The sequence below is a fragment of the Uranotaenia lowii genome, chromosome 2 (assembly GCF_029784155.1).
Source record: "Uranotaenia lowii strain MFRU-FL chromosome 2, ASM2978415v1, whole genome shotgun sequence".
In the NCBI taxonomy this organism is placed as follows: domain Eukaryota; kingdom Metazoa; phylum Arthropoda; class Insecta; order Diptera; family Culicidae; genus Uranotaenia; species Uranotaenia lowii.
Genome location: NC_073692.1, coordinates 171,820,193 through 171,835,786, shown reverse-complemented (window position 1 = coordinate 171,835,786; position 15,594 = coordinate 171,820,193).

Here is a 15,594-nt window from a genome sequence, read left to right as displayed (position 1 = left end):
TGCCAATCACGTGTAATCAATTACATAGCATCATTGGCATAAGAAAATCACGCGACCGCTTATGATTTAATTTTCGTCCGCCGACATTAACCTCTAAGCGCAACCGCATTGCGTATGACTGAAAGAAACAAAATAAAAACGTTTTCACGTCCCTCCATATCGTATCACAAGACGAAGAGGGATAGAAATAATTACCGGACAACACCAGGCAGCCAGCGAACCGAGCTCTGTGCTTGTGTATGTAGCAAAAGCATTTTTTTTTAAATTTGTCTTTACTTGTATCAATTCATCATTACATTTATATTACATTATTACATTAAATTAGGTGTTCAGCTCAATAATGAACTGTTCAGAGCCCTATAGTTAACTAATTAATAAAAATTTATTTATAAGATTTAAATTTAGATTTGGCAACATAGTTCATAAACTTAAAACTAAAGACTATCCTTAAACTAAACTAATTATAAAGAGAACGAATCTATGCGATGGAAGACTGCATCGATTTGCCTCTGAAGTGGAGATGATTTTGTTGGCCATCATTCAATGCCCGCAATCCGATGAAGATCTTCGGTGCTGTGCCAAGGTGGAAGCCGCAAAATCATTTTCAGAACCTTGTTCTGAATTCTCTGGATGGCTTTCTTCCTCGTCGCGCAGCAGCTAGACCAAATCGGAACTGCATACATTATCGCTGGTCGGAACACATGTTTGTATATAAGCATCTTATTCCTCGGGCAGAGTCTGAGTCTGATTTTCTGTTGATGAGAGAATAAAGAGATTTAGTGCATTTATTACATTTAGATTGAATATCTTCAATGTGATTTTTGAAAGTAAGATTCCGATAAAGTGTGAGTCCTAAGTACTTCACGTGATCAGACCATTCTAATGAAATCCCATTGAAAGTTATGGAATGATTTTCATTAGGTTTTAAAAATTGAGCTCTTGGCTTATGGGGAAATAAAATAAGTTGAGTTTTGGAAGCGTTAGGAGAAATTTTCCACATTTTCAAGTAATTCAAAAAGGAATCCAAATTTTGTTGCAATCTACTGCGTACCACACGTAAATTTCCACCTTTGGCTGAAAGCAAAGTAGCATCAACTAATAATCTTCTATCTTTTCCTTCTGGCACATCACGAAGGTCAGAAGTAAAAATAATGTATAAAATTGGCCCAAGTATACTACCCTTAGGGACACCAGCTCTAATGGGTGTCCTTTCAGAGCATGAATTTTGATAACTTACTTGCAAGGTTCGGCTTGTCAAATTATTTTGAATAACTTTGGTGAGATATACAGGAAAATCAAATCGAGCTAATTTTCTTGGGGGTAGGAGTGAAAGAAAGTACAACCTGCTTGGTTGGTGGTCTAACAATAACTAACTATTTATTTCTTACTTATTTTACATCTACATAAAATCATGGCATGCTACACATCGCACTTGCTATCTTCATGCTTCACCACTCCTCCTCAAGGACGATGTTCTGCAGGCCTACCTTCTCCCTCATCTTCTGCAACTTGATCCGGTTCAGGGGTTTTGTCAGCATGTCAGCCAACATATTCTCCGTCGGGCGATACTTGACGTTGACGATTCCAGTCCTGGTCAGATCCCGAACGAAATTGTATCGGGTATCGATGTGCTTCGTCCGTCTGGTTTCATCTTCGGCCTTCAGCAAACTGATGCAGCTCTGGTTGTCCTCGTGGATGATAACCGGCTGCTTGATGTCCTCGTCAAGTCCTTGCATCAGCTTCATGAGCCAGAGTAGCTCCTTGTTAGCTTCAGCGAGTGCAACATATTCCGCTTCGGCGGAAGATAATGTCACACACTCCTGCTTTCGTGCTGTCCAACCGATCGAGCGTTGGTGTTGAGAACTGCTGTCTGATTCCTTCTTGCTCGAAGTACCTTTCCAACGACCTGTTCTTGAACTCGCCACCGTTGTCGGAGCGCATGACTTTCGGCGGCCTGCCAAATGTCGTCTTTGCCTCCAAAACGAAATCCCTCAGCTTCTCCTCAGCATCGGATTTTTCCCGCAAAAAATACACGGTTGTGTATCGGGAAAAGTCGTCGGTGACTGTCAGATAGTATCGACATCCTCTTGGCGTAACATTTTCCATGGGTCCACATACGTCCACGTGGATCAGGTCCAGCGGCATTTTCGATCGCTTCTTCGTTTTCTTCGGGAACGGAAGTCGCGCAAGTTTACCCTCTTGGCAGCACTTGCACACGGACCGTATGCCACAATCGGTGATCTTGATGCCTGTCGCTAGCTTCTTCTTGAACAGATCCTGGACGGCGTCGTTGTCTCGATGGCTTTTTTTTCTGTGCCACGCGTGCTGGCAATCCTGCGTATGCGTTTTCTCTTCTACCTTCATGGCGTTGTGGGCGTTCTTGATGCAATACAACCCACCGGCCACAACCGCCACAGCTCATCTTGCGTCGCTTTCATGATCCTGCAGTTCTTGGTGTCGAAAATCACCTCACCGCCCTTAACAACCAGCTTGCGCACCGATATCAGGTTGGTCTCCAGATTCGGTACGAACAAAGTATCCGAAAGCGTGATTGTGCGATTTTTGCCTTCCAGATCGCAGCAACCCACTTTGCACGTCCCTTTGCCCTTCGCAGCTGTCATCGTCCCGTCGGCTAGGGTGACGTTTTCGTTGATGGTTTCATCCAGGTCCAGAAAGAAATCTCGTTTGGCGCACATGTGGGATGTCACCCCGGAGTCGACGATCCAGCTTCCGGTGTGTCCAATCCGCTTTGTCGTGAAAGCACAATTTTCGTTCGTCACTTCACGCACGGCCTTCGCTCTGGAAGGATTTTTCCGATTTCTCTGGTCGCTTCTTTGGTCCTTTTCCTGGTCGCTTGTTTGCTTCCGGCAATCCTTCTGCTTATGTCCCGGCTTTTGACAATAATGGCAGATAATTACTTTCTTACCTGATCCAGCCTTCAGAACGGATTCCGGATCGTAGCTTCCCTGCTTCGTCACCTCGTCGATCAGCTTGGTTTTCACGAGCTCTAACGTTAGTTCGTTGTCCGCCCGGCTCTCCAACGCGGTCGTCAGGGCGTTGAACGATTTCGGAAGGCTACTCAGCACCAGCGCAATCTGCAGTTTCTCGTCAAGTTTCAACCCGGCCACGAATAGGCTGTCGAAAACTTCTTCCATCTAGTTCACGTGCTTTTCCATATCGTCGCCTTCACAGAATCGCTTGGAGATCAAATTCCGCTAATACGAGACCTTGGATGTCAGCTTCGGCTTCTCGAAGTGGTCCTTCAGCTTGTCCCATGCTTCACGAGCCGTGGTCGTCTGCTTGACGAGGCCATGCTGGTTGCTCTCCATCATCAGACCGATCGTCGCTCGTGCTCGTTGATCCTCGTACCTCCAGGCTTCGATTTCGGCTTCGTTTTCCAGGGCACGTTCCGTCGCAGCCCGTGCTTCTGGTATCGTCCCGGTGACATAATTCCAGAGGTCCTCCCGGATTAGCAGCAGCTCGGTGCTGAACTTCCAGCTGCTGTAATTCGATTTATTCAGGTTCGGAACTTGAATTTTCTCCATTTCAACTGCTTGAGGAAATTTTTTCTTCCGTTGTTGACTAATTACTAGGCAACGTAAGCTACTGGGCCCATAACCTCTTGGGGGTAGGAGTGAAAGAAAGTACAACCTGCTCGGTTGGTGGTCAAACAATAACCAACTATATATTTCTTACTTATTTTACATCTACATAAAATCATGGCATGCTACACATCGCACTTGCTATCTTCATGTTTCAACAAATTTAGCTACTAAACCTTTGTGCCAAACACTGCCAAAAGCTTTTTCAATATCAAAAAGAGCAACACCAGTTGAATAACCTTCAGATTTGCTAGCGTTAATTATATTAGTTACACTCAAAAGTTGATGTGTAGTAAAATGTCCATGACGAAAACCAAATTGTTCATCAGGGAAAATAGAATTCTGATTAATGTGAATCATCATTCTATTTAAAATAACTCTCTCAAATAGTTTACTTAAAGATGGAAGCAAACTAATTGGTCGATAACTTGAAGGCTTTGAAGCACTTTTTCCAGGTTTCAAAATTGGAGTTACTTTGGCATTTTTCCATTTATTGGGAAAATAAACCAAGTGAAAACATTTGTTGAAGATTTTAACTATAAAATTTAAAGTGCTTTCAGGCAACTTTTTAATAAGAATATAGAAAATCCCATCTTCCCCCGGGGCTTTCATATTTTTTAATTTTTTGAAAATCAATTTAAGTTCATCAATATTTGTCTCACAAGAACTTTCAAACACATTTTGCTTAGAAAGAATATCATCCAATTCTAGGGAAATTTGAGCATCAATTGGACTTACAACGTTTAAATTAAAATCATGAGCAGACTCAAACTGTTGGGCTAACTTTGAGCTTTTTCTGCATAAGTTAAAAGAAGTTTATCCCCATCTTTCAAAGTAGAAATTGGCTTCTGGGGCTTTTTCAGAATTTTAGTTAATTTCCAAAATGGCTTTGAGTAGGGTTTTATGTCCTCTACTGCTTTAGCAAAGTTTTGATTACGAATAAAGTTTAAACGACGTTTGATCTCTTTTTGAAGGTCGCAATAAATAAATTTCAAATAAGGATCCCTAGTTCGTTGATATTGGCGTCGACGAATGTTTTTCAGTCGTATCAAAAACTGAAGATCATCATCAATTAAAGGTTGATTAAATTTACTTTGGGTATTGAAGCGGCTTTAGCATTGACTATTGAAATTGTCAAATTTTCTACAGCCAAATCAATATCTTCTATCGAATTCAGTGGAACGTTGTTGTTGTTTGTTTATTTAAAGAGGGTTTTTAGCCTTAAACTTTTACCCTCAAGTGGAACGTTTACATCTAAATTATGTTCAATTAAATTCCTATATCGCTCCCAGTCAGCTTTTTGAAAGTTAAAAGATGAATTTAAAGGGTTTTCAATGGGACTTTGGGATAAAGAAAAAGTTACTAGAAGGTGGTCTGAATCGAGGTCCGCATGAGTAACTAATTGACTACAATGCTCGCCTAAATCCGTTAGAACCAAGGGGCTGAAAGAGAAGGAAATTTCCGAACTGACATTTCAGTACCGCACTGACGTTTCGGTACCAAAATGCCATTGAAATCAAAGGGGAACTGACGTTGTGGTTCCAAAAAGTCGGTACGGTCCGTTTGTATGTGATTTGACAGTTGCTTCAGTCCTTTGGTTAGAACCAAATCAATTATGGAAGGATTTCTAATCGAAGAGAAACAAGTATGCCCATTAGGATTTTCAACAGTGTGATAACCTGCAGAGCAGTCATTAAATAAAATATTCCCATTTGAATTTGATGAAATATTATTCCAAGATCGGTGTTTCTGTTCACGGCTACATTGAAAAGGCAAATATGCGGCAATAATTATAATTTTCCCCATAGAAGTTTCTAATTCAATTCCAATTGTTTCTAAGACTTTAGTATTGAAAGAAGAAGAAGTCTTAATTTGAGACGACTATTGATGACAATAGCTACACCCCCACCTTGTCGATCAAGTTGATCAATTCGCAAAATTTTAAAGAAAGCATTGCTTTTCAAGTTTTTGTCTGGCTTTAAAAAAGTTTCAGTGATGGCAGCAATATGTATGTTTGCGGAGAACGTCATCGGTTACGTGGAGCGATCTCGACGGAACGACTGGTTCGACGAGGAGTGTAGGAGGGTGATGGACGAAGAGAATGCCGCGCGGGCGGCAGTAGTGCAAAGAGGCACCCGTCGAAATGTGGAAAATCACCGACAGCGGAAGAGGCAGCGAGTCCGACTTTTCCAGGAGAAAAAGCGCCGCCTGGAGGAGGAGGAGCTCGAGGAGCTGGAGCAGCTGCATCGTTCCCAAGAAACACGGAAGTTCTATCAGAAACTCAACGCATCCCGCAAAGGCTTCGTGCCGCAAGCCGAAATGTGCCGGGATAAGGACGGGGGTATCCTGACGGACAATCGTGAGGTGATCATAAGGTGGAAGGAGCACTTCAATGAACACATGAACGGCGCACATGCAGGAGATCAAGACGGTGGGGGAAGGTACATCGCCGGCGTAACCAACGAGGTAGAGGAGCCACTCCCAACGATGAGTGAGGTTAAGGAAGCCATTCGCCAGCTGAATAGAAACAAGTCGGCTGGGAAGGATGACATCGCAGCTGAACTCATCAAAATGGGCCCGGACAGGTTGGCCGATTGCCTACACAGGTTGATAGTCCGGATCTGGGACATAGAACAGCTACCGGAGGAGTGGAAGGAGGGGGTAATATGCCCCATCTACAAGAAGGGCGACAAATTGGACTGTGAGAACTACCGAGCGATCACTGTCCTCAATGCCGCCTACAAAGTGTTGTCCCGAATCCTACTCCGCCGCCTAACGCCACAAGCAAACAGATTCGTGGGAAGTCATCAGGCCGGCTTCATGGAGGGACGGTCTACGACGGACCAGATATTCACATTACGGCAAATCCTCCAAAAATGTCGTGAACACCAAGTCCCAACGCAGCATCTATTCATCGACTTCAAAGCCGCATACGACACGATCGACCGTAACGAGCTATGGAAAATCATGGACGAGAACGGCTTTTACGGGAAGCTGATCAGACTGATCAAGGCGACGATGGTTGGGACGCAGTGCTGTGTGCGGATTTCGGGTGAATTGTCGAGTTCATTCGAATCGCGCAGGGGGCTTCGACAAGGTGATGGTCTATCCTGCATGATGTTCAACGTGGCGCTAGAGGGTGTTATTCGACGAGCGGTGGGCGAAATGCGGGGCACGATTTTCAACAGATCCAGTCAACTTATCTGCTTTGCCGATGACATTGATATAGTCGGCAGATCATCTGCGGCGGTGGAGGAGATCTACCGCAAACTGAAACGCGAAGCAGGAAGGATTGGGTTAATGATTAATACGTCCAAGACGAAGTACATGCTGGCCTGCGGATCCGAGACCGACCGAACCCGCTTGTCCAGTAATAACCAGGTCACGATCGACGGCGCACACAGGGGTAAATGAGCAAAAAAGGTGATCATAATTATTTAAGGCCAAACGGTACACGTTAGAAATTTGATGTCTTCGAGACATTTTAGGTAAATTTAATGATCTTTCATATTTCATTAAGTAAAATGTAATTAACTTACTAAGGAGGGAGATAAAAAAATTATTTATTGAAATTCTTAGTTTTGAAGCTTGACATATTCAGTAAAGTTGTAGATCATGTAATTTTAAAAACTTTGTCGAAGACATCATCAAAATTACATCTGAAACAAAAAAGTTACAAGCATTTTAAAAAATTAATAAGTTCTTTTCAGTTTTTATAAATTAACTTTTTTTGTGTATGATTTGGAAACTCAATATATCAGAACAAATTGTTTGAATTGCAAAACCACACAACTTTGTTGAACATTTTAATAGGAAAAATCGTCTTCCAAATGAGATAAAACAATTAATATGGTGAAAATTGCCTTTTTTCGGACAGTTAAAACATGAAGAGTTCGGACGAGTTCGTATGATTTTATGAATGGATTGTGTTATTCAAGTTATAAGTTTCAGAATCATGTTTGAATTAAGGAACGGATTTTAGCGGAAGTTTTGCAAACTTCCTATTAATAATAGGGTTTTCCCCAAAAACAGTCGTAAAATCTTCTATAAAAATCCATCACAACGAAGCGAAATGAACTAAGCAACCAATCTAGTACCTATCAATACTAGTAACGTTTTCGTTTATACGTGGCATGCCTCGAGTTGTGCCCTCCTTGCTGTTTTCGTGTTCGTTCATAAAATTTAGAAGTCCACCAGTTTTTTAAAATGCTTGTAACTTTTTTGTTTCAAATGCAATTTTGAGGATGTCCTCGACAAAGTTTCTTAAAATTACATGATCTACAACTTTACTGAATATGTCAAGCTTCAAAACTAAGGATTTCAATAAATATTTTTTTTATCTCCCTCCTTAGTAAGTTAATTACATTTTACTTAATGAAATATGAAAGATCATTAAATTTACATAAAATGTCTCGAAGACATCAAATTTATTTATTTATTTATTTATTATTATTAATTCATCGAACAATTGTGTTTAAATGAATAACTTAACGATCACAAAGAATTAAACAATCTTGATTGGTGTAACCGACGAACAAAACGACTTGATGGCTCTCCGAACTGATGTAAGTGCTCAACATCCTGGAATATGCGCATCATTGCGCTGATTGGTTCATTGTAACCGTAGGATGTCCTATGAGTTCGACTCGACAGCAGCGAATGAGATCGTGACATTCTCGACGGAGCCCTAAAGCTGATCATCCTAAGCAGGTTTGGTGATTGTACTTCTCCGTTCAAAATTTTAGCTACAAATGTGGCCTGTTGAGTTTTTCGACGACATTCGAGAGAATCTAGTCCTAAAAGCTGGCACCGATGAGGATAAGGGGGTAGATCTTCGGGATGGTTCCACGACAGATGACGTAAGGCGGATCTGATAAACCGCTTTTGCACTCGTTCGATTCGTAAGATCCAGCTTAGCTGGTATGGGGCCCATACGATTGAAGCGTGCTCAAGAATAGATCGGACAAGTGCGCAGTACAGTGACTTTAAGCAATACGGATCTGTAAATTCTCGCGCTATTTTCAAGATAAAGCCGAGTTGTTTATTGGCTTTATTGATGACAGCAGTACGTTGATTGTTGAAGGTGAGCTGATCATCCAGGATAACACCAAGATCATTAACTTCGAATACTCTATTTATGTGCTCATTTCCGATGTAGTAGTTATGTAGAACAGGCGATTTTTTCCGGTGAAAAGTTATGACCGAACACTTTGAGACACTAACAGATAATTTGTTACGTCTACACCATTCATCAAAGTTGTCTAACAACGATTGAAGGTATTCACAATCTGCAGCGCATTCTATTGGAACGAATATTTTAAGATCGTCTGCATATGCAATTTTCGTTCCATTATCTAAGCTGGCAATCAAGTCGTTGAAAAACAAAGCAAACAACAAAGGTCCCAAATTGCTGCCTTGAGGGACGCCGGATCGGTTTGTAAACGGAAAAGAGATGCTATCATCAATCTTAATCCTTATGCACCTGTCAGTTAAAAATGACTTCAGCCAATGAATCATATTGTTGTGGACACCGAGCTTAGCAAGCTTTGCAAGTAGAATTCGATGATCAATCGCGTCAAATGCGGCTTTAATGTCGGTATAAACAGCATCAACTTGCTTCTTATTCTCTAGTTGATTCAAACAGAAAGACGTGTATTCTAAAAGGTTCGTACATACCGATCTTCCAGACATAAACCCATGTTGTTCCGATGAAATGTACTGCGAAGAAGCTACTAGTAAGGCTTGGCTAACTACAATTTCGAACAGTTTTGATCCAGCAGACAAGCTTGTTATTCCACGGTATTGTTTCACGTTTCGACGTTCGCCAGTTTTAAAAATCGGAAACATAAACGAAGTTTTCCACAGCTCTGGAAATTTCCGTTGTTGGAAGGATCGGTTGAAAATTCGAGCCAAAGGAGATGATACTGCTTCGATACATCGACAATAAATAACTGAAGGGATTCCGTCAGGTCCTGGGGCAAAGGAGCTTTTTAGTTTTTTAGCAGCAACTTCGACGACTTCTTGATTGACTTCAAAGGTGTTAAAGTCTATGGCATCGATAGGAATATGGCGAATGGCGTCGATACACTCGCGTTCTGAGGAGGTCTTGTCCGAGAAAACTGACCGAAAATACTCAGCAAACAAATCGCAACACGTTTGTGGGGAGTTAGCCTCAGTCTCATGGAAGAACACTGACGAAGGAATTGCGTTGGATTTCCGTTTTGAGTTAACAAACTTCCAGAAACGTCGAGGATTACTGCGCAGACCGGATTGTAAACGCATCACATGAAGTTTGTAGAGAGAGGTATTGAGTCGACGATATACTGTGCTAGCTATTCTAAACTGCGCTTGACAGTCTTCTGTCCGATTCTTGCGAAGTCTACGCAAACAAACATTTCTTTCACGCCGTAGTTGTCGGAGTGTAGGTGTGCTCCAAGCAGGCGATACAGGTGGCTTGAATCTTGGAACATGCATATTCAACCAGTTTCTGATTAAGCTACAAAACGTTTCAGTCATGTTGTCAATCGATGAGGTATCTAAAACTGCATCCCAATCAATGCCTCTCAGATAGTGCGAAAGAAGCGCAAAATTTGTCTTCCGAAAATTTAGAGGTCTTATTCTACCTATCGACTGATTCGGTAAAACTTCTCTGGCGGTTGAAGCAATAGGTAAATCGAAAACAATGGGAGGGTGATGCAAATCAATCGGTACTAAAACATCAGGAGCGCTACTAACATCAATCTTCTCATCACTCGGGCTGAAAACTAGATCCAATGTTCTCCCAGTGTGATTCCTGACTGCATTAAACTGAGAAAGATTTAATGAGTTGGTGCCATCGATCAAGCAAGCAGCAGCAGCACTAAGAGGTGTCACGTTCAACAGTTCAGCTCCGATGTCGCATTTTTCCCACATCAAACGAGGCTGGTTATAGTCGCCACAAACCAGAACGGATTCATCACGAGAAGCCCTTGCGCACAATTCACGAATAGAGGCCACGTGGGACTCAACAATTTGGGCACAGCAGCTCTTATCAGGTGGGATATAAACAGCACAGAATAGGAATCTTTTTCCATTTATTGTGGCAGCAACACAAACTTGTTCTAGCTCATTACCATTTTCCGTGTCGACAAAACTGCTGGCGTGGCATTGTTTTACTGCGATCAGGACACCTCCAAAGCATTTTTTGACACTGTTTCGAGGACTACGATCACAGCGAAAAACAGCGTATTCATTTCCAAAAATCTGGGCCGAATCGAAGGAGTCAGTCAGACCGGTTTCAGTCAGAATGACGACGTCATAACTGCAATCATTCGTTGCCAGATACAATTCTTCGGTTTTGGTGCGTAAGCCACGGACGTTTTGGTAGTAGCACCATGCTTCGTCATTTGAACGGCTCGATGAAACAATTCTAGATGATTGGTCTGGCACACTCTGGGTGGAACTAGAAAGCAGAGATGCGTGACTAGGCGATATGGTCAAAAATGACGAATACTTGCCGTTGCATGGCAATTGGAAGTCTCCCCCTGAGCCACCTGAGCGAGAAACGGGACGACTTAATTCAGGAACAGTCGGTCGTTGGTGGCCAGAGTAGAGAACTTCCGAATTGGCATGATTGGTGCGTCCCGGTGTCCAGTTAGATGTCGATGAAACATTACTGCTGGCCGAGATATCGTGAATTGAACGCTGCAGCACTACGTTGATATCAGCATTGGAATGAGTAGCCGGTGCATCGCTAGAAGGCAGAGATGGGTGACTAGACGAAGAGTTCGATAAAAGCAGATACTTGCCATGACATGGCAATTGGAAGCCTCCCCCTGGACCACCAGACCGAAAAACGGGACGTCTTTTTACAGGAACAGACGGTCGTTGGTGGCCAGAGTAGAGAGCTTCCCAATTGGCATAATTGGTGCGTCCCGATGTCCAGTTGAAACATGAAGAAATGGATCCGTTGGTCAGCTCATCGTATATAGTATGGTCAGCACAAATGGATGGGTTAGGGGGTAGGGCGGGGCAATGAGTCCCGCAAGTCGTCGGCAGATGGGGCACATGGTCATCATTATCATGTCTAACGTGTACCGTTTGGCCGCAAATAATTATGATCACTTTTTTTGCTCATTTACCCCTGTGTGCGGCGACGAGCTGGAGATAGTCGAAGACTTTGTCTATCTCGGCTCACTGGTGACCGCAGACAATGACACCAGCCGTGAGATCCGGAGGCGAATTATCAGCGGAAGTCGTGCCTACTATGGACTCCACACGCAACTGCGGTCGAGAAGACTTAGCCCTCGCACGAAGGGTAACCTGTATATGACGCTCATTAGACCGGTTGTTCTCTACGGGCACGAGACTTGGATATTGCTCGAGGAGGACCTGCGTACACTCGCAGTATTCGAGCGACGAGTGTTAAGAACCATCTTTGGCGGCGTACAGGAGAACGGAGTGTGGATGCGAAGGATGAACCACGAGCTCGCGCGACTCTACGGCGAACCCAGTATCCAGAAGGTGGTGAAAGCTGGCCGGATACGCTGGGCGGGACATGTTGCGAGAATGCCGGACGACTGTCCTGCAAAACAGGTGTTCGCTACGAATCCGGTAGGAACAAGACGAGCGGGGGCGCAACGAGCGAGGTGGTTAGACCAAGTGGAGCGTGATCTGGTGAACGTGGGGTGCCCGAGAAATTGGAGAACGGTTGCTATGAACCGAGTGAATTTTAGGAATTATGTTCGTCAAGTTATGTCGTAAGACGGAATACTATGTAAATAAAAAAAAATAAAAAAATGTATGTTTTGAGTTTTCAAAAATAAAAAGAATTCATCTTGGTTAGCCAGCAAAGATCTAGCATTCCAATTCATAATATTTAAACCTCTATTTGGATCCATGAGGGAATCGTAAAGTAAATCGTAATAATTTTGTTAGCATAATTAAAAGAAGTTTGGAAAGCTTCAAACATTGAATTTGCTTTCAACATAAGTTGCATCATTTCCATTAAATTTTGATGCAAAAATTTTAATTTTTCCTCAGTAATCTCACCCAAATTTACAAAATTGTTAGGATCAGAAAATGAAGAAGAAGAACAAGTATTTGAATTTGAATTTCGGGGATTTTCTCAAGCCTGCGCATGAACGTTGAGACTTGGTTTTTTCCCATTTTTATTAGTTAAACCTGAAGAGGGCAACCCATTTTCAACCACCTCTGAGAACGTAAAACAACGAGCCTGTGGCGCAGAATCAGCACAGGTAACATTAAAATCACTTCGAGCATTACCAAGACGAGATTCTAAAGTAGGCCGAGGCTGACCGCGAACAGGCAGATTGTTTGCCGGCCCAACGAGCAAAGAGGAAAAAGAGGAAGGAGAAGATACTTTTCGGACAATTTTGTGACTTTTCCTAGAAGCAATAATTTTTACCCTAACGGGACAGTTTATGGAATTCGAGGAATGATTACCTGCGCAATTCGCACACTTGAAAAATTCTGTTTGTGGCTTATCACCATCAAAAAACATTTAGATTTTTCATGATCGAATGAGCCGCAAAGCATGCATCTGGCATTCATTCTACAATTTTTAGTGCCGTGACAAAAAGCTTGACAACGACGACATTGCGTAATATTTCGAAGGAAATTGGTTGAAGATTTTCGAAAAGGTTCGAATTTGACTCGACAATGAAACATAAGACGAGCCTTTTCAAGATTTGCAAATTATTAACCTGATCCTTTTTAAAATGGATCAAATAAAGTTCAGGAGCAAAACCAACACTACTGATATTATTCGAGTTGGTTCTTTTCCTCATTTGAATTACTTGAATCGGAGAAAAACCTAATTAAGAATTTAATTCAGTTGTGATCTCATCCGGTGTCTGATCGCCGGTGAGACCACCAAGTACAACTTTAAAAGGACGATCACTTTTAGTGTCGTACGTAAAAAACTGGTGTTTTTTATCATTCAAATAATTTAAAAATTTTTGAAAATCATTAAAAGATTCCGCCAATATACGAGCAGTTCCCCTTCGACCGATCTGAAAAGAGATCTTCACATCCTTGACGGAAGTGACGATTTCTTTCCGAAAGGCATTGAAGTCAGGAATCGTGACCGTAATTGGTGGAACCTTTTCGTTTTTAAGAGTTTAAGAACAAGAAGGTTTCTTAGTACTCTAATCAGAATTAAATATGAATATTTCCTCATCACCGATGTTATGAAGGACATCGAATGAATAGGAAATTTCAACTTTTTTGGGCGATGGACCAGAATTAGGTTCGGCAATCCGTTTTCTTCCGGCTCTTGAGCCAGCCGATGACTTCCCCATGCTGGAAAGAAAAGAAAAAAATATGAATAAAAGAAAATGAAAATAATTTTAGCACTGAAAAGTGCTGTTTGAAAAACAGGTAAGGAAAAAATAAATAATGTAAAATGTTCCTGCAGGTACACAGCAACGATACGATGCTCCAGCGTACGTGTTGACGGCTCAACGGTACAGATGGAAGTGAAAAAAAACGACATATTTCGTATTTGGTCTGTATGTAATGTGTTAAGTTAAAATGGGCAAAAGTTTTATGAAAGGCACTACATGGAGTTTTAAACCATGTCAAAAAAATGATGGTTGACAGAAGTTTGAAAACTTACTTTAGATTGATGCAGATGCCTAATGGCAATCAAGAAACCCGGAATTTGTTACCGTGCGATTTTCAATTTAAGAAAAATCCCATCGTAAGTTCCCCCATGAAAGGCTTTGTTAACAAGGTGCTTCATTTGAAATTAACGATTTGGTAGTTTGCGGCGCGCTTTAGGAAAATTAGACTTTTTTCCCCTTTTTTATATGGATTGTGTTTTATAGTTTAATTGGGAAATAAACAAAATCGACTTTTATATTTCTTCTTAAATTATTTGAAACATCCTAGCAATGCGCTTCCAAGCTCTTGCATAAATTTAGCTGCTCGATAATTGATGTTATTTAAAATATTGCGGTTACTGGGAAAATTTCTAATCGAGCGACGGTAGCCTTCCGTGCGGTAGGCTAGCCGGAGCAGTAAACACAGTTAAAAAATTCACTCTTACTCACTAATTTCATTGAAAAGTTAAGAAGTAAATTCTTGAATCAATCTTCAAATCATTATTTTGCAAGAGAGGACAAAACATGAAGTCATCGTAATGAAATATTATTATTCTTAGTATTCATTGAGATTGAATTAATTACGAGCGTTAAAATCCCAGACAAAACAAAAAATAATGAACACTATTGAAAACACATTTTTCCATAGCCTGAGAATTAACGAATTTGGCATGACGAAGATTTTTTAAGCGATAAATGCGTCTTTGAAACTTTATATGCTGGTTGAATTCAATTATGTTGTCGTTAAAATGTAACAAATCGTGTATGAGAAGTTAAAAAAAGGAGTTGTGTACGGATAATGATCTATTATAGGAAATAATACCATTCGCATCGCAAAAAATTGGACTGCGCACTCATAACTGCGAAACTTGTGCGATCTGTCAAATCAGTATAAAATCTGTCGGTTTTCTACACGCTAACCGCTTTTCAGTTAAACTTTATACGGATAACTCCGACTGCAAAACATAGCACGAAATCCAACATTCAATGAATGATCGCTACCGTGTCGTCGAACTCTAAACTTATTTAAACAACTACAGCGTTTTCTTTTTTTTTCGTGAATTTGTCCGCTGATTGACCCCATCGCAAACAGTTTTTTTTATTAATCATTTTTCCGTGATTTCGACCGCTGATTGACCAAGCTCAAGGCAAACACAATTTTTTGTTTTATAAACAATAGATAATCCGATAATAATATTTGGTATACATGTTTGTTTGACAACTTTTTATTAAATCATCTTTAAATGTTTTCCGCTTGTTCATCCGATTTAATTTCAGTCGATAAATAATCCTTACGTAGAAAAATGCTCATTTTTTTCTTGAATACTGTAATTTTTTTTACAGTGGTACCCTACGGGAGCCCAAATCAGCTATCGCAGAAATAGAAA